Source organism: Sminthopsis crassicaudata, chromosome 6 (assembly GCF_048593235.1).
Source record: "Sminthopsis crassicaudata isolate SCR6 chromosome 6, ASM4859323v1, whole genome shotgun sequence".
NCBI classification, from domain to species: Eukaryota; Metazoa; Chordata; class Mammalia; order Dasyuromorphia; family Dasyuridae; genus Sminthopsis; species Sminthopsis crassicaudata.
Genome location: NC_133622.1, coordinates 9,206,022 through 9,225,810, shown reverse-complemented (window position 1 = coordinate 9,225,810; position 19,789 = coordinate 9,206,022). Strand labels below are relative to the sequence as shown.

Sequence of the window (19,789 nt, the reverse complement as noted above, 5' to 3'; positions counted from 1 at the left end):
GGCAGAATCGGGCGGGGGTGAGTCGGGCTCTAAAACTGGGGGAGAGGGGAGGGAGGAAGAGGGCCGGCTGTGACGCGCCAGGAGCCAGATCCTCCAGGAGACGTGGTTGCTAAGTGACAGCGCCGAGGGAGAGTCCCAGAGCAACAAATATTGGATTAAAAGTGGATCTCGGAAGGGGCATGTCTATGCAGTTCCCTAAAACCCGTCTGCAGACTAGGTCACAGCCAATAAGCCTTTATGAAGTGCTTACTGCATACCAGGCACTGCGCTCAGTACCGGGATCCAAAGGCAGCAAAAGAGCTCGTCCGCACTCGGAACTCACGGTCTAATAGACAAGCAATGAACAGCCGCACACAGACAAGGGCGACCCGGGGACAGAGCCCTGAAGCTGAGCTGATATTGGGGGGGGACTTCCACGTCACACATACATATACACGTGTATGTGTGGTAAAGCCTGCGCATGCGTACACGTCTGTACACCCCGAGGGGAGGAGCATCCTCAGTGAAGCTGGATCTGCAGTGAGGGGACCGTGGCGTTTATCAGTCTTGTTGTTAGATGTCCCCCTCACGTCTGACTTGCCTTGACCCCATCTGAGGTTTGCCATTTCCTTCTCCGGCTCATTTTACAGATGAGGAAACTGAGGCAAACAGTGCTAAGTGACTTACCCAGGATCCCACAGCTAGCGCTACTCTATTCCCTCTGGCGCCCCCTGGCGTCGCTCTAGGGTCAGTTATCCGATGTCTAGTGTCTGATGGAATTACTCGGTCTTCCTCAGGCTCACGCGCAAATCGGGACCGAGCCAGCTCCCTCCAGCTCCGTTTCCACATCCGTGATCACGCACATGTGACTGCACACGTGCACACAGACACGCGCCTGCTTCTGCTGCTCACAGAGAGAGTCACCCGACCCTCCGCTTCTCCCCTTCCTTGCATTAGGGACAGAAGCGGTGTGGGGCCACCAAGTGTTAGCATACCCATGATCCCTCGGGTCGGCAGTGTAAATGTGGTCCTTAAATAGCTTTCGGACAGTCCCCGAATTTTTAAAACCCCCCCCAACCCCATCTGCACGGACCCTCGAGAGCCTCCCGCTCACCTGGCTCTCTCCCCTAGTCTTTGCTATTGATTAGGGACCACTTCCGGCCCCGGGGCTGGTGAATTTCTGCCGGCGGGGGAGGGGCGGGCCCAGGGAGGTTCTCGGCCCCCGCAAGCCCGGGGCACCGGAAACGGACCTCCCTTTCTCGGCTGAGGGAGAAGGCCCGGAGAAGGCCCGGGAGCGCCGCTCCTTCCTCCCGGCCGCGCTCGGCAGCGCTCCGTACCTCTCTCCCGGGAATAACAGCGCACGCGTCCCGATTGGGCGCCCGAGGGGCTGGGCCCGGTCCCTTCCGGGGCTCGCGGCCCGCGAAAGCGCGGGCGGCCCTCAGGTTTCCCACGGGATTCCACAGATCTCCCCCCTCCCCCATCGCGGGGAAGATGGCTGTAGGATGTCCCCAGGTGTTACATCCCGAGCCCTTCCGACACTGTTCTCTCCCACCTAGGTTGGAGGAGGCGGAAGCAGGACGGGCAGCCACGCGCGGCCGGGCGGGGCCCAGCGCTCTCCGCCTCCTCCCGGAGAATCGAGGCGGCTCGATCCGAGGCGGGGGACCGGGGTTGAGCCTGCCCGCCGCGTGCCCGAGGGAGGTTACCCGGGCTCCGCGCCGGGGCCTCCTCCTCCGAGAGGAGAGCCTGAATGAAGCGCGCGGCCTGGAGCGCGCTTTCAGGCTGCTCCCTGAGCCTCCGGCACAGTTTGGGGAAAGGGGGCGATCGGCGCTTCTGCTAACGGTCCCTCCGACTTCCGTTGTCTCCCAGAGCTTGTGTTTGGTTCCGAAGGCGAAGCGTCCGATCCATTTGTGATACAAGTGTGACACTGGCCCGGCCACCGCGGGAGCGCTGACTTCTAGCCCACGGCACTGTCGCAGACTCTAGTTGGGGGCGATTGGTTTTTTTTGTTTTTTTTTTTTTGTTTTGTTTTTTTTTTGTTGTTTTTTTTTTTATCTACTTTGCTGACTTTTTTTCTAGTTTAATATGAAAGCGTTCCCCATTACCAGGGGCCTCTGGGAAGTGTGTGGGGCCACGTGTGAGCTCAGGAGCAGGAGTCTTTCCCACTCGCCTTCTAGCCACTGAGCCACAAGTGGGCTGATACCCAACAACTCAACATCAAGAGCTGCCTTTTTGATTATTACCACCTAGTAAGACCCCAACATCCCCCCTTTCTTTTGATTTAGATATTACACATAATGACACGATTCCATAAAGACATAGTATCCTAATACATGTTAGAAGTAGGTAACAAAGAACACGCTCAAATCATCACAAAATGGGACTTTAATACATGTTCCTAAGTCCTTCCCAGCACCCCTGCCGCTCCAGCCCAAAGAGGGCAAACCGAGGGAGAAGAGGAGAAGAGGAACATCCTCGTGGCGCATGCAGGGTCCGAAGCAGCAGGCTGGGCTTGCTCAAATAAGTCCTCGTTGTTTCTTATAATCTTCTAAATTCAGAGATCTTTTGGGGGCACCACCGTTGGCTGGGGGAGCCTTTGGAGTGATGGCCAGTGTCTTTAATTCCCAACTGGGAATTTGCAAGTCGATGTTCACATCAAAATCATGCGCTTTGAACAGGTCCTCTGAGAGGTCACTGGCTGACTTAGAGTCGATGTCTTTGTGCTCGTTCATCTCCTTAGGAGCATCTGGTAATGCCCCCGAGCCATATTGTGCGTTCAGCTGAGCCACGATGGCAGCTTGAACAGCAGGGTCTCTGGAATTGGAGACGATAGTCGGTTTGCAGTGCCGCCTAGTGAAGGGGTCCATCTGTTGATTTTTCATGTTGTGACTTTCAGCCACACGGGCTTTCTCAGCCTCAACAATGTTCCACTCCCGATTTCGTTGGTTGATGTCACTGATGGCAGAAATATTCTTTGTTCGTTGCCGATCTAGGGCCTCTGCCCTTTTCTCCAACTCAATCAGTTGATCTTGGATGTGTTTCGCCTTGGCTTGGTCTCCCAAATCTTCTGCTATGGCCTTCTCCTTCAGAAGCTGCATTTTTTTCATGGCATAGTTGGGTGGAGCTTTTCGGAATCTCGCTTTCTCTTTTACAATCTCTTCGATATCCCGATCATTGAATTGATAATTCAAAGTTTCTTGAATGGACACTTCCTTCTTGTTGATTTCATCCAAGGTAGGGAGCTGCAGGCCAGCAGAAAGCATCGCCTCTTTCCATTTCCTAAATTCACTTTCTGTGAACTCTTGGTTTGAGACAAACTCCAAGCGGATTACTCGCTGGTCGTTGCCATGCCTCAACTGCAATCCTTTATTTGTCCTAGTGCCACCCAACTGATAAGCCTTGGGTGTTTCTACCACGCCGGTGATTTCAGCAACCCGATAGACAGGTTTACTGTTGTGGTTCCCGATGCCAACCCGCACAAAACATCCTGGGACTGCCTTAGCAAAGAAAGGCATGTGACACCACTGTTCCAGCTTGTGCCGGGATAACCGCGCTCGGTTCAACTCTTCAGGCAGAGAAACTGGCTGGGATTTGGGAGGAACCTCTTCCTTTTCCTCTTCTTCATCAGATGATGTCATCCTAGATGAACCATCTGTCTTCTCACTGGACTTATTGTCCTCATCAGAGTAAACTTCACTTGTTTTTAATGGTTGTTTTTTGGCAAGCAGCTCAGCTGTTCTATTCTTCCGTTTTTCTCTCTCTGCTTCCATGGCCTGAGATTTTTTGTCTAGTTTGTTATCCTGCTTGGAATGCCGCTCCTTATTATGGGACATGAGCTGGGACTCTTGAATCTGTGTAAGTTTTTTCTTCTCTCGTTCTTCTTGTTTTTTCTTTTCCTCTTTCTTCTTGGCTATTTTTAATTTCTTCTTCATTTCAGACCTTCTCTTCAGCACCTCTCTCTTTTCTATCCTGTGAAACAATTCCTGTTCTCTCTCCTTCTCCGTCATTTGTTCTAAACGGGCCCTATCTTCTTCATCTCCCGTGAGGTCTTCTCCATACCCATGATGGAATTCCTCATCCTCAGAAGAAGAATCTGAATCTGAGCTGGAGGAGGAACTGTTACTGTTGGAGTCAGACACTTCACCTTCTTCAGGGGCTGAACTCTCAGCTGAGATGTCTTTGTCAGAGCTGTCTGAGGAAGCAGCTTTGTTTGTCTGTTTTTTCATGGTTCCCTTCTTCTCTATCTTCCTAGTTTTTCCTTTTTTCTTATTTTTTGCACCTCCAACTGTGCACTCATCATCACTGTCTGATGTTTCAGAGTCTGAAGAAGCGGCAGGCTGACTAACAGGTTGCTCCTCCTCCTTGGAGTCACTCCGTTTCCGTTTGGCTAGGGGCAAGAGCTCCTGATCCAGGTTCTCATCACTGCTGCTGTCCTCCATGTCAGAGTGGATCACAACGCGGCTTTTCCGCTTCTTGTCCATGATGGTACCCCAGCTCCCACGCCGGACGCCCTGTTCCGGTGCCAAAATGTAAAGTCCAAGCTTGCCCCCTCTGAAGGGCTCCGAATCAGCCAGAGTCAGGGTAAGCCACAGTCCTTGCCTCGAGTTGGAGCCAAAATGTAGTGTCCTGTTGTCTGTCAATTGCGATCCTTCTCTGGGAGAAGGTTTCTTTTCTGTAAATCCTTTTCTCTGTGAGCAGGTTTCTGGAACCTCCAGCCAGAGAGAAGGTAGAATCTCGAATCCTCTTCTTCCTGAATCCTGGCTCCTTTTATCCTCCCAGAGAATGGTGTAAACTCCTTTAAAGGTGTAAACTCCTTTCAGAAGACTAAAGGTGTTAACTCCTTTAAAGGGGAAGTATGTCCTGTGTAATAGAACTCTAGTGAACCAGTTTTCTTCATGGCATTCAGGGAAGTTCTTTCTCCTATGTAACCATTAACATGCTTTCTTATTGGTGCATATATTTTCTTTGATTTCCCAACATTTATCACTTTCCTTTTTTTTTTTTTTTCTTTTGATAACTTTTTATTGACAGTACATATGCATGGGTAATTTCACAACATTATCCCTTGTATTCACTTCTGTTCTGAATTTTCCCCTCCCTCCACTCCCTCCCTTAAATGGCATATAGTCTTATACATGTTAAATATGTTATAGTCTATCTTAGATACAGTATATGTGTGCAGAACCGAACAGTTCTCTTGTTGTATAGGGAGAATTGGATTCAGAAGGTAAAAAGAACCTGGGAAGAAAAACAGAAATGCAAACAGTTTTCAACAGGAAAAACATTTCCTCTTCACACCGATGTAACCAGGATTGCAGTATAAATCAAAAGGTTCTCTGGGGAGGGACTGGTCCTTCACCAATGGCTTTAGGAGAATCTGGGAACAGTGGCAAAGGGCGGCTTTTTCTTTTAACAGGGGTGGGCTGGAAGACCTGCCTCTAACACAACTTTGTAACCCCCCATGGAGCAGTGTTGTCACAGAATTTGAGCCCCTGGCTTTTCAGGGTTGGATGGGAAGGCCAGGAAGACCAACTCCTTTCCAAAGAATGCTTCTGTTCAATCACTTGTTGAAGCAACACACATTTATCATCCATTTTCTTATTATACCAGGGACACTATCTGGGATGGAACAGGGATGGAAACACAAAAATAAGGCCATCCCTGCCCTCAAGGAGCTTGTGTTCTGTTTGGGGCTTCATCAACACCTGTGTTTAATCAGCTTTTTTCATTCCCCTTCCTTCATGTATCTAGAGCAAGGCCCCACTAGAGGGGATTCTCCTCCAAACAGCTGAAATTCAGAAAGCAAAAGTTGTTTTTTAGCAACAAGGAAACCTCTGAGCTTAACACTTTTGAGGATAATTAGTGAACATAGGAAGTTGGCAAGCTCCCTGTGAGCTTCTCCCCGGGCCTTCTCTGTGCTAATCCCATGGGAGGCCCCCTCCCCAGGGGCATCTTCCCAGCATCCTGACAGCCACCCAAACATTGGTTGATTTGAGTTGATTGGAGAGGCCCTTCGGTGTTTTTTGCCTGAGGTACAAAAGTGGCTACTTATTTATTACTGGGTGGACCCTCTTGCTTTTCAGGTGATGAAAGAGGCTTGAGAGGTTAAGGTTTGCAAGTAGCAAACAGGGGGGAGCAGACCCTCTGGCTCCAAGCTCAGAGTTCTTTCCCCTGGCCCTCGGTGGGCAGCTTCGGTCACTGAGAAATTCGCTTTTCCCTTGAGCTGAAGTCTGGATCCACTTCACTTCTGGCCTTTCCCCAAGCCTGACGAAACACCATCTCATTGGTGTGTGCGTATTTGAGATATCTGCAAATAAGAAAATCCTTATTTCTGTTCTGCTAATAACTTTCCCTTCCCTTTTAACCCAGAATAAAGATTCTTCATCTGGACTCCATTTTTTGACGGCTGTATTTTAGTAAAATTGTTTTCCCTTATAATCGTGTGCATTATATTTTATGCATTTAAAATGTGATTCTGAGAAGGGGTTCACAGCCTGCCCAAGGGACATTTAAGAACAATGGGCAATTGCTATTGGGTAATGGGCAAAGCCATCAGCTGCAGTGAGTAAGGGGATAGGGTAAGAAAACAAATTTTATTTAACGCTTTTTGTGTCTTAGTTCTATGCTAGAATGGAAGACAAGGTGATACGGGTGGGAAACAAAAAATTGGTTTTAGATTCCGATAGTCCACCTTCCTATTCCCCTTGCTTTCATACTTTCTGTGTGATCTTAGTCAATTTTCCTCCCTCTCTCCCTTCCTTTCTTCCTCCCTCCTGAACTATCCTGTTCATAATCTCTTATAGCACTAAAGTATTCCATCATAGCCACACAACACATTTTATTCAGCCATTCCTCAATTGATGGACAGTCCTTCAATTTTCAACTTTTTGCAACCACAAAAAAGACCTGCTATAAATATTTTTATACACATAGGTCCTTTCCTCTTTTCTCTGACCTTTTGGAGTTAGACCTAGTAGTGGTATTGTTGAATTAAAGTGTATGCACAGTTCTATAGTCCTTTAAGCATAGTTCTACATTGTTCTCTAGAGTGATTGGGACGATTCACAACTCCACCAACAAGGGATGAGTATTGAGCAAATTTTGTAACCCCCATGAACCTTAACTTTATTTTATGAGTAAAATGATGGGATTATACTTATGTATTTCTAGTTAAAAGATCTATGAATTTATAATCTAAACTCCTACTGAAATACTCAATATTCAGAATACCACCTCTAAGTTCTCCCTCTCTCTTGTCTGATTTTTATTCTTCCACTGTTGTGCTCTTCCTTTTAACTCTTTCCTATTTATTTTGCATGTATCTTACTCTCCCTGTATTTGTTCTTTACTCATTTGTAAGCTCATTGAGGGCAGGAAATGTCTTTTACCTTTTTTTTTTTTTTTTTTTTTTTTTTTTGTATCCCCAGAGCTTAGCATAGTGCCTATCTTATAGTTGGTGCTTAATAAATATTTATTGTTTGATTGATCTCCCCCCGCCCCCAGGCTGGGGTTAATTGACTTGCCCAGGGTCACACAGCTAGGAAGTGTTAAGTGTCTGAGACTAGATTTGAACTCGGGTCCTCTTGAATTCAGGGCTGGTGCTCTATACACTGCACCACCTAGCTGCCCCCTGTTTGATCTTCAAATTTTTGTCATGATTCCTTTGATATGAAGGCATTAGCTTCCATAGTATTTTTGGCCTTTTTGCATTCATTATTATTTTCTTTTTAATTATTCTTTTTTCTTATTAATAACCACTTTTATAAGATTAGTCCTGAAAGCAGTTCTTCTTAGTTGACCATCTCTCTCCTTCACTGATTTAAAACACTAGGAACAACCCCTTCCTGGCTCTCTGTGTAGCATAATGAAAGTTTAGTCTCTTGGTTCAGTTCTGCTTTCTTTAGACTGAAAGCTCTTTGGAAGCAGGAATTGGGAATCCTGTTTTCTGTTTTCTACATTATCTAATAGAAGCCTTGGCTATAATGGATATTTCTTTTTTCTTTTTCTTTTTCTTTTTTTTTTATTTATTCATTTTTCCAAATTATCCCCTCCCTCCCTCCACTCCCTGCCCCCGATGGCAGGTAATCCCATACATTTTACATGTGTTACAATATAACCTAGATACAATATATGAGTGTAAATACCATTTTCTTGTTGCACATTAATTATTAGCTTCCGAAGGTCTAAGTAACCTGGGTAGATAGACAGTAGTGCTAACAATTTACATTCGCATCCCAGTGTTCCTTCTCTGGGTATAGTTATTTCTGTCCATCATTGATCAGCTGGAAGTGAGTTGGCTCTTCTTTATGTTGAAGATTTCCACTTCCATCAGAATACATCCTCATACAGTATTGTTGTTGAAGTGTATAGTGATCTTCTGGTTCTGCTCATTTCACTCAGCAACAGTTGATTTAAGTCTCTCCAAGCCTTTCTGTATGCCTCCTGCTGGTCATTTCTTACAGAGCAATAATATCCCATAACCTTCATATACCACAATTTACCCAACCATTCTCCAATGGATGGACATCCATTCAACTTCCAGTTTCTAGCTACAACCAAAAGAGCTGCCACAAACATTTTGGCACATACAGGTCCCTTTCCACTCTTTAGTATTTCTTTGGGATATAATCCCAATAATAGCAATGCTGGGTCAAAGGGTATGCACAGTTTGACAACCTTTTGGGCATAGTTCCAAATTGCTCTCCAGAATGGCCGGATTCTTTCACAACTCCACCAACAATGTATCAGTGTCCCAGTTTTCCCACATCCCCTCCAACATTCATCATTATTTGTTCCTGTCATTTTAGCCAATCTGACAGGTGTGTAGTGGTATCTCAGAGTTGTCTTAATTTGCATTTCTCTGATCAGTAGTGATTTGGAACACTCTTTCATATGAGTGGAAATAGTTTCAATTTCATCATCTGAGAATTGTCTGTTCATATCCCTTGACCATTTATCCATTGGAGAATGGTTTGGTTTCCTGTAAATCAGGGTCAGTTCTCTATATATTTTAGAAATGAGACCTTTGTCAGAACCTTTCCTTTTAAAAATATGTTCCCAATTTGTTACTTCCTTTCTAATCTTGTTTGCATTAGTATTGTTTGTACAGAAACTTTTTAGTTTGATGTAATCAACATCTTCTATTTTGTGGTCAATAATGATCTCTAATTCTCCTCTGGTCATAAATTCCTTCCTCCTCCACAGGTGTGAGAGGTAGACTATTCTCTGTTCCTCTACTCTATTTATGATCTCATTCTTTATGCCTAAATCATGGACCCATTTTGATCTTATCTTGGTATATGGTGTTAAGTGTGGGTCCATATCTAATTTCTGCCATACTAATTTCCAGTTTTCCCAACAGTTTCTTCCGAATAATGAATTTTTGTCCCTAATATTGGTATCTTTGGGTCTGTCAAAGATTAGATTGCTATAGATGTACCCTTTTTTTGTCCTTTGTATCTAATCTGTTCCACTGATCTACCGTTCTATTTCTTAGCCAGTACCAAATGGTTTTGGTGACTGCTGCTATGTAATATAGCTTTAGGTCAGGTACACTTAGACCACCTTCCTCTGACTTTTTTTTCATTAGTTCCCTTGTAATTCTCGACCTTTTATTCTTCCATATGAATTTTGTTGTTATTTTTTCTAGGTCATAACAATAGTTTCTTGGGAGTCTGATTGGTATAGCGCTAAATAAATAGATTAGTTTGGGGAGTATTGTCATCTTTATTATATTCGCTCGGCCTATCCAAGAGCACTGAATGTCTTTCCAATTATTTAAATCTGACTTTATTTTTGTGGCAAGTGTTTTGTAATTTTTCTCCTATAATTCCTGACTATTCTTTGGTAGATGGATTCCCCAAAACTTTATATTCTCAACATTTGTTTGGAATGGAATTTCTCTTTGTATCTCTTGCTGTTGCATTTTGTTGGTGATATATCAGAATGCTGAGGATTTATGTGGATTTATTTTGTATCCTGCCACTTTGCTAAAATTCTGAAGTATTTCTAAGAGCTTTTTAGCGGAGTCTTTTTTTTTTAATTTTATAATTATAACGTTATTTTGACAGTACATATGCATGGGTAATTTTTTACAACATTATCCCTTGCACTTACTTCTATTCAGATTTTTTCCCTTCCTCCCCCAACCCCCTCCCCCATATGGCAAGCAGTCTTATATATGTTAAATATATTACAGTATATTCTAGATACAATATATGTGTGTAGAACCGAATTTTTTGTTGCACAGGAAGAATTGGATTCAGAGGTAAAAATAACAGTTTACATTCATTTCCCAGTGTTCCTTTTCTGGATGTAGCTGGTTCTGTCCATCATTAATCAATTGGAATTGGATTAGCTCTTCTCTATGGTGAAGAAATCCACTTCCATCAGCATACATCCTCGTACAGTATCATTGTTGAAGTGTATAATGATCTTCTGGTTCTGCTCGTTTCACTCAGCATCAGTTGATGTAAGTCTCTCCAAGCCTCTCTGTATTTCTCCTGTTGATCATTTCTTATAGAACAATAATATTCCATAACATTCGTATACCATAGTTTACCCAACCATTCTCCAATGGATGGACATCCATTCATCTTCCAGCTTCTAGCCACGATGAAAAGGGCTGCCACCAACATTTTGGCACATACAGGTCCCTTTCCCTTCTTTAGTAGTTCCTTGGGTTATAAGCCCAGTAGTAGTATGGCTGGGTCAAAGGGTATGCACATTTTGATAACTTTTCGGGCATAATTCCAGATTGCTCTCCAGAATGGTTGGATTCTTTCACAACTCCACCAACAATGCATCAGTGTCCCAGTTTTCCCACAGCCCCTCCAACATTCATCGTTATTTGTTCCTGTCATCTTAGCCAATCTGACAGGTGTGTAATGATACCTCAGAGTTGTCTTAATTTGCATTTCTCTGATCAATAGTGATTTGGAACACTCTTTCATATGAGTGGAAATAGTTTTAATTTCATCATCTGAAAATTGTCTGTTCATATCTTTGATCATTTATCACTTGGAGAATGGCTTGATTTCTTATAAATTAAAGTCAATTCTCTGTATATTTTGGAGATGAGGCCTTTATCAGAACCTTTAACTGTAAAAATTTTTTCCCAATTTGCTACTTCCCTTCTAATCTTGTTTGCTTTAGTTTTGTTTGTGCAGAAACTTTTTAATTTGGCATAATCAAAATGTTCTATTTTGTGATCAATAATGGTCTCTAGTTCTCCCTTGGACACAAACTCCTTCCTCCTCCACAAGTCTGAGAGGTAAACCATCCCATGTTCCTCCAATTTATTTATGATTTCGTTCTTTATGTCTAAATCTTGGACCCATTTTGATCTAATCTTAGTATGTGGTGTTAAATGTGGGTCCATGCCTAGTTTCTGCCATGCTAATTTCCAGTTTTCCCAGCAGTTTTTGTCAAATAATGAATTCTTATCCCAAAAGTTGGGATCTTTGGGTTTGTCAAAGATTAGATTTCTATTTTTATTCACTATCTTGCCCTGTGAACCTAACCTATGCCACTGATCAACTAGTCTATTTCTTAGCCAATACCAAATGGTTTTGGTGACTGTTGCTTTATAATATAGCTTTAGGTCAGGTACACTTAGACCACCTTCCTCTGACTTTTTTTTTTTCATTAGTTCCCTTGCAATTCTCGACCTTTTATTCTTCCATATGAATTTTGTTGTTATTTTTTCTAGGTCATTACAATAGTTTCTTGGGAGTCTGATTGGTATAGCACTAAATAAATAGATTAGTTTGGGGAGTATTGTCACCTTTATTATATTCACTCGGCCTATCCAAGAGCACTGAATGTCTTTCCAATTATTTAAATCTGACTTTATTTTTGTGGCAAGTGTTTTGTAATTTTTCTCCTATAATTCCTGACTATTCTTTGGTAGATGGATTCCCCAAAACTTTATATTCTCAACATTTGTTTGGAATGGAATTTCTCTTTGTATCTCTTGCTGTTGCATTTTGTTGGTGATATAGAGGAATGCTGAGGATTTATGTGGATTTATTTTGTATCCTGCGACTTTGCTAAAATTCTGAAGTATTTCTAATAGCTTTTTAGCAGAGTCTTTGGGGTTCTCTAAGTATACCATCATGTCATCTGCGAAAAGTGACAATTTGATTTCTTCATTTCCTACTCTAATTCCTTGAATCTCTTTCTCGGCTCTTATTGCCGAGGCTAGAGTTTCTAGTACTATATTGAATAGTAATGGTGATAGTGGGCAACCTTGTTTCACTCCTGATCTCACAGGGAAAGGTTCTAGTTTATCACCATTACATATGATGTTCACTGAAGGTTTTAAATATATGCTCCTTATTATTTTAAGGAATAGTCCATTTATTCCTATACTCTCAAGCGTTTTTAGTAGGAATGGATGTTGGATTTTATCAAATGCTTTTTCTGCATCTATGGAGATGATCATATGGTTTTTATTAATTTGATTATTAATATGGTCAATTATACTAATAGTTTTCCTAATATTAAACCAGCCCTGCATTCCTGGTATAAATCCCACTTGGTCATGGTGTATTATCCTGGGGATGAGTTTCTGAAGTCTATTTGCTAATATCTTATTTAAGATTTTAGCATCAATATTCATTAACGAAATTGGTCTATAGTTTTCTTTCTCAGTTTTCGATCGACCTGGTTTAGGTATCAGTACCATGTCTGTGTCATAGAAGGAATTTGGTAGGACTCTTTCAATCCCTATTTTTTCAAATAGTTTACATAGCATTGGAGTTCGTTGTTCTTTAAATGTTTGGTAGAATTCACCTGTAAATCCATCTGGTCCTGGGGACTTTTTCTTAGGAAGTTGGTTAATAGCTTGGTCTATTTCTTTTTCTGAGATGGGACTATTTAGACTACTTACTTCTTCCTCTGTTAATCTGGGCAAGCTATAGTTTTGAAGGTATTCTTCCATTTCATTTAAGTTATCGAATTTATCGGCATAAAGTTGAGCAAAGTAGCTCCTAACTATTGTTCTAATTTCCACTTCATTAGTGGTGAGTTCACCCTTTTCATTTTCAAGACTATCAATTTGCTTTTTCTCTTTCCTTTTTTTAATCAGGTTTAGTAAGGGTTTGTCTATTTTGTTGGTTTTTTCATAAAACCAACTCTTAGTTTTACTAATTAATTCAATAGTTTTTTTACTTTCAATTTTATTAATCTCACCTTTTATTTTTTGAATTTCAAGTTTTGTGTTTGTCTGGGGTTTTTTAATTTGTTCCTTTTCTAGCAATTTTAGTTGTAAGGCCAATTCGTTGGCCCTCTCTTTCTCTATTTTATGCAAGTAGGCCCGTAGAGATATAAAACTTCCCCTTATTACTGCTTTGGCTGTATCCCACACATTTTGGTATGAGCTTTTTAGCAGAGTCTTTGGGGTTCTCTAAGTATACCATCATGTCATCTGCAAAGAGTGATGGTTTGATTTCCTCATTTCCTACTCTACTTCCTTGAATCTCTTTCTCGGCTCTTATTGCTGAGGCTAGCGTTTCTAGTACTATATTGAATAGTTATGGTGATAGTGGGCAACCTTGTTTCACTCCTGATCTTTCTGGGAAAGGTTGCAGTTTATTTCTATTGCATATGATGCTTACTGAAGGTCTTCAATATATGCTCCTGATTATTCTAAGGAATAATCCATTTATTCCTATACTCTCAGGAGTTTTTAGAAGGAATGGATGTTGGATTTTGTCAGATGCTTTTTCTGCATCTATTGAGATGATCATATGGTTCCTATTAATTTGATTATTAATATGGTCAATTATACTAATCGTTTTCCTAATATTAAACCAGCCCTGCATCCCTGGTATGAATCCTACTTGATCATAGTGTATTATCCTGGGGATGATTTTCTGAAGTCTTTTTGCTAATATCTTATTTAAGATTTTAGCATCAATATTCATTAAGGAAATTGGTCTATAATTTTCTTTCTCAGTTTTCGATCGACCTGTTTTAGGTATCAGTACCATGTCTGTGTCATAAAAGGAGTTTGGTACGACTCCTTCATTCCTTATTTTTTCAAATAGTTTATATAGCATTGGGGTTAATTGTTCTTTAAATGTTTGGTAGAATTCACGTGTAAATCCATCTGGTCCAGGGGATTTTTTCCTGGGGAGTTGATTAATAGCTTGTTCTATTTCTTTTTCTGAAATGGGACTATTTAAGCAATTTATTTCCTCCTCTGTTAATCTAGGAAGCCTTTATTTTTGGAGGAAGTCATCCATTTCACTTAAATTATCAAATTTATTGGCATAAAGGTTGGCAAAGTAACTCATTATTTCTCTAATTTCCTCTTCATTGGTGGAAAGATCCCCCTTTTCATCTGTAAGACTAACAATTTGATTTTCCTCTTTCTTTTTCTGATCAGATTTATCAAAGGTTTATCTATTTTATTGGCTTTTTCATAAAACCAACTCTTGGTTTTATTTATTAATTCAATAGTTCTTTTACTTTCAATATTATTGATTTCTCCTTTTAATTTTTGTATTTCAAGTTTAATTTTTGGTTGGGGGTAAAATTTAAATTTTTTTTAAATTACATGAATCAGTTAGTCCCAAGTCCTACTGGTCTTCCAGCTACTTCCCTGAATCATTGCCCAGCGTGAATATTGAGACAGTTATTACTCCAATTCACTATACCTTACGGGTGCTGCAATAGAGTATTGAAAAGTGAGTCCTGGATTTGAAGTTGGAAGCCCTGAGGTTGAGTCTTAACACTGCTAGATATTAGCCATGTTATTCTAAGCAATTTTAACCGGCACCGGACACGGACCTCCCTTTCTCGGCTGAGGGAGAAGGCCCGGAGAAGGCCCGGGAGCGCCGCTCCTTCCTCCCGGCCGCGCTCGGCAGCGCTCCGTACCTCTCTCCCGGGAATAACGGCGCACGCGTCCCGAGAGGGCGCCCGAGGGGCTGGGCCCGGTCTCTTCCTGGGCTCGCGGCCCGCGAAAGCGCGGGCGGCCCTCAGGTTTCCGACGGGATTCCACAGATCTCCCCCCTCCCCCATGGCGGGGAAGATGGCTGTAGGATGTCCCCAGGTGTTACATCCCGAGCCCTTCCGGACATTGTTCTCTCCCACCTAGGTTGGAGGAGGCGGAAGCAGGACGGGCAGCCACGCGCGGCCGGGCGGGGCCCAGCGCTCTCCGCCTCCTCCCGGAGAATCGAGGCGGCTCGGTCCGAGGCGGGGGACCGGGGTTGAGCCTGCCCGCCGCGTGCCCGAGGGAGGTTACCCGGGCTCCGCGCCGGGGCCTCCTCCTCCGAGAGGAGAGCCTGAATGAAGCGCGCGGCCTGGAGCGCGGTTTCAGGCTGCTCCCTGAGCCTCCGGCACAGTTTGGGGAAAGGGGGCGATCGGCGCTTCTGCTAACGGTCCCTCCGACTTCCGTTGTCTCCCAGAGCTCATGTTTGGTTCCGAAGGCGAAGCGTCCGATCCATTTGTGATACCAGTGTGACACTGGCCCGGCCACCGCGGGAGCGCTGACTTCTAGCCCACGGCACTGTCGCAGACTCTAGTTGGGGGCGATTGGTTTTTTTTTGTTTTTTGTTTTTTGTTTTTTTTGTTTTTTTGTTTTTTTTTATCTACTTTGCTGACTTTTTGTCTAGTTTGATATGAAAGCGTTCCCCATTACCAGGGGCCTCTGGGAGTGTGTGGGGCAACGTGTGAGCTCAGGAGCAGGAGTCTTTCCACTCGCCTTCTAGCCACTGAGCCACAAGTGGGCTGATACCCAACAACTCAACATCAAGAGCTGCCTTTTTGATTATTACCACCTAGTAAGACCCCAACATCCCCCCTTTCTTTTGATTTAGATATTACACATAATGACACGATTCCATAAAGACATAGTATCCTAATACATGTTAGAAGTAGGTAACAAAGAACACGCTCAAATCATCACAAAATGGACTTTAATACATGTTCCTAAGTCCTTCCCAGCACCCCTGCCGCTCCAGCCCAAAGAGGGCAAACCGAGGGAGAAGAGGAGAAGAGGAACATCCTCGTGGCGCATGCAGGGTCCGAAGCAGCAGGCTGGCTTGCTCAAATAAGTCCTCGTTGTTTCTTATAATCTTCTAAATTCAGAGATCTTTTGGGGGGCACCACCCTGGGCTGGGGGAGCCTTTGGAGTGATGGCCAGTGTCTTTAATTCCCAACTGGGAATTTGCAAGTCGATGTTCACATCAAAATCATGCGCTTTGAACAGGTCCTCTGAGAGGTCACTGGCTGACTTAGAGTCGATGTCTTTGTGCTCGTTCATCTCCTTAGGAGCATCTGGTAATGCCCCCGAGCCATATTGTGCGTTCAGCTGAGCCACTATGGCAGCTTGAACAGCAGGGTCTCTGGAATTGGAGACGATAGTCGGTTTGCAGTGCCGCCTAGTGAAGGGGTCCATCTGTTGATTTTTCATGTTGTGACTTTCAGCCACACGGGCTTTCTCAGCCTCAACAATGTTCCACTCCCGATTTCGTTGGTTGATGTCACTGATGGCAGAAATATTCTTTGTTCGTTGCCGATCTAGGGCCTCTGCCCTTTTCTCCAACTCAATCAGTTGATCTTGGATGTGTTTCGCCTTGGCTTGGTCTCCCAAATCTTCTGCTATGGCCTTCTCCTTCAGAAGCTGCATTTTTTTCATGGCATAGTTGGGTGGAGCTTTTCGGAATCTCGCTTTCTCTTTTACAATCTCTTCGATATCCCGATCATTGAATTGATAATTCAAAGTTTCTTGAATGGACACTTCCTTCTTGTTGATTTCATCCAAGGTAGGGAGCTGCAGGCCAGCAGAAAGCATCGCCTCTTTCCATTTCCTAAATTCACTCTCTGTGAACTCTTGGTTTGAGACAAACTCCAAGCGGATTACTCGCTGGTCGTTGCCATGCCTCAACTGCAATCCTTTATTTGTCCTAGTGCCACCCAACTGATAAGCCTTGGGTGTTTCTACCACGCCGGTGATTTCAGCAACCCGATAGACAGGTTTACTGTTGTGGTTCCCGATGCCAACCCGCACAAAACATCCTGGGACTGCCTTAGCAAAGAAAGGCATGTGACACCACTGTTCCAGCTTGTGCCGGGATAACCGCGCTCGGTTCAACTCTTCAGGCAGAGAAACCGGCTGGGATTTGGGAGGAACCTCTTCCTTTTCCTCTTCTTCATCAGATGATGTCATCCTAGATGAACCATCTGTCTTCTCACTGGACTTATCGTCCTCATCAGAGTAAACTTCACTTGTTTTTAATGGTTGTTTTTTGGCAAGCAGCTCAGCTGTTCTATTCTTCCGTTTTTCTCTCTCTGCTTTCAGTTCTTCCATGGCCTGAGATTTTTGGTCTAGTTTGTTATCCTGCTTGGAATGCCGCTCCTTATTATGGGACATGAGCTGGGACTCTTGAATCTGTGTAAGTTTTTTCTTCTCTCGTTCTTCTTGTTTTTTCTTTTCCTCTTTCTTCTTGGCTATTTTTAATTTCTTCTTCATTTCAGACCTTCTCTTCAGCACCTCTCTCTTTTCTATCCTGTGAAACAATTCCTGTTCTCTCTCCTTCTCCGTCATTTGTTCTAAACGGGCCCTATCTTCTTCATCTCCCGTGAGGTCTTCTCCATACCCATGATGGAATTCCTCATCCTCAGAAGAAGAATCTGAATCTGAGCTGGAGGAGGAACTGTTACTGTTGGAGTCAGACACTTCACCTTCTTCAGGGGCTGAACTCTCAGCTGAGATGTCTTTGTCAGAGCTGTCTGAGGAAGCAGCTTTGTTTGTCTGTTTTTTCATGGTTCCCTTCTTCTCTATCTTCCTAGTTTTTCCTTTTTTCTTATTTTTTGCACCTCCAACTGTGCACTCATCATCACTGTCTGATGTTTCAGAGTCTGAAGAAGCGGCAGGCTGACTAACAGGTTGCTCCTCCTCCTTGGAGTCACTCCGTTTCCGTTTGGCTAGGGGCAAGAGCTCCTGATCCAGGTTCTCATCACTGCTGCTGTCCTCCATGTCAGAGTGGATCACAACGCGGCTTTTCCGCTTCTTGTCCATGATGGTACCCCAGCTCCCACGCCGGACGCCCTGTTCCGGTGCCAAAATGTAAAGTCCAAGCTTGCCCCCTCTGAAGGGCTCCGAATCAGCCAGAGTCAGGGTAAGCCACAGTCCTTGCCTCGAGTTGGAGCCAAAATGTAGTGTCCTGTTGTCTGTCAATTGCGATCCTTCTCTGGGAGAAGGTTTCTTTTCTGTAAATCCTTTTCTCTGTGAGCAGGTTTCTGGAACCTCCAGCCAGAGAGAAGGTAGAATCTCGAATCCTCTTCTTCCTGAATCCTGGCTCCTTTTATCCTCCCAGAGAATGGTGTAAACTCCTTTAAAGGTGTAAACTCCTTTCAGAAGACTAAAGGTGTTAACTCCTTTAAAGGGGAAGTATGTCCTGTGTAATAGAACTCTAGTGAACCAGTTTTCTTCATGGCATTCAGGGAAGTTCTTTCTCCTATGTAACCATTAACATGCTTTCTTATTGGTGCATATATTTTCTTTGATTTCCCAACATTTATCACTTTCCTTTTTTTTTTTTTTCTTTTGATAACTTTTTATTGACAGTACATATGCATGGGTAATTTCACAACATTATCCCTTGTATTCACTTCTGTTCTGAATTTTCCCCTCCCTCCACTCCCTCCCTTAAATGGCATATAGTCTTATACATGTTAAATATGTTATAGTCTATCTTAGATACAATATATGTGTGCAGAACCGAACAGTTCTCTTGTTGTATAGGGAGAATTGGATTCAGAAGGTAAAAAGAACCTGGGAAGAAAAACAGAAATGCAAACAGTTTTCAACAGGAAAAACATTTCCTCTTCACACCGATGTAACCATGATTGCAGTATAAATCAAAAGGTTCTCTGGGGAAGGACTGGTCCTTCACCAATGGCTTTAGGAGAATCTGGGAACAGTGGCAAAGGGCGGCTTTTTCTTTTAACAGGGGTGGGCTGGAAGACCTGCCTCTAACACAACTTTGTAACCCCCCATGGAGCAGTGTTTTCACAGAATTTGAGCCCCTGGCTTTTCAGGGTTGGATGGGAAGGCCAGGAAGACCAACTCCTTTCCAAAGAATGCTTCTGTTCAATCACTTGTTGAAGCAACACACATTTATCATCCATTTTCTTATTATACCAGGGACACTATCTGGGATGGAACAGGGATGGAAACACAAAAATAAGGCCATCCCTGCCCTCAAGGAGCTTGTGTTCTGTTTGGGGCTTCATCAACACCTGTGTTTAATCAGCTTTTTTCATTCCCCTTCCTTCATGTATCTAGAGCAAGGCCCCACTAGAGGGGATTCTCCTCCAAACAGCTGAAATTCAGAAAGCAAAAGTTGTTTTTTAGCAACAAGGAAACCTCTGAGCTTAACACTTTTGAGGATAATTAGTGAACATAGGAAGTTGGCAAGCTCCCTGTGAGCTTCTCCCCGGGCCTTCTCTGTGCTAATCCCATGGGAGGCCCCCTCCCCAGGGGCATCTTCCCAGCATCCTGACAGCCACCCAAACATTGGTTGATTTGAGTTGATTGGAGAGGCCCTTCGGTGTTTTTTGCCTGAGGTACAAAAGTGGCTACTTATTTATTACTGGGTGGACCCTCTTGCTTTTCAGGTGATGAAAGAGGCTTGAGAGGTTAAGGTTTGCAAGTAGCAAACAGGGGAGAGCAGACCCTCTGGCTCCAAGCTCAGAGTTCTTTCCCCTGGCCCTTGGTGGGCAGCTTCGGTCACTGAGAAATTTGCTTTTCCCTTGAGCTGAAGTCTGGATCCACTTCACTTCTGGCCTTTCCCCAAGCCTG

General features: G+C 43.5%; 2 pseudogenes; both read right to left on the bottom strand.

Annotated features, from left to right (window-relative positions):
• Positions 1–2,370: 2,370 nt before the first annotated feature.
• LOC141546324 (RNA polymerase-associated protein RTF1 homolog pseudogene) lies at positions 2,371–15,003 on the bottom strand (annotated as a pseudogene).
• A 1,048-nt stretch (positions 15,004–16,051) lies between these two features.
• Positions 16,052–18,079, bottom strand: LOC141546158 (RNA polymerase-associated protein RTF1 homolog pseudogene; annotated as a pseudogene).
• Positions 18,080–19,789: the final 1,710 nt, after the last annotated feature.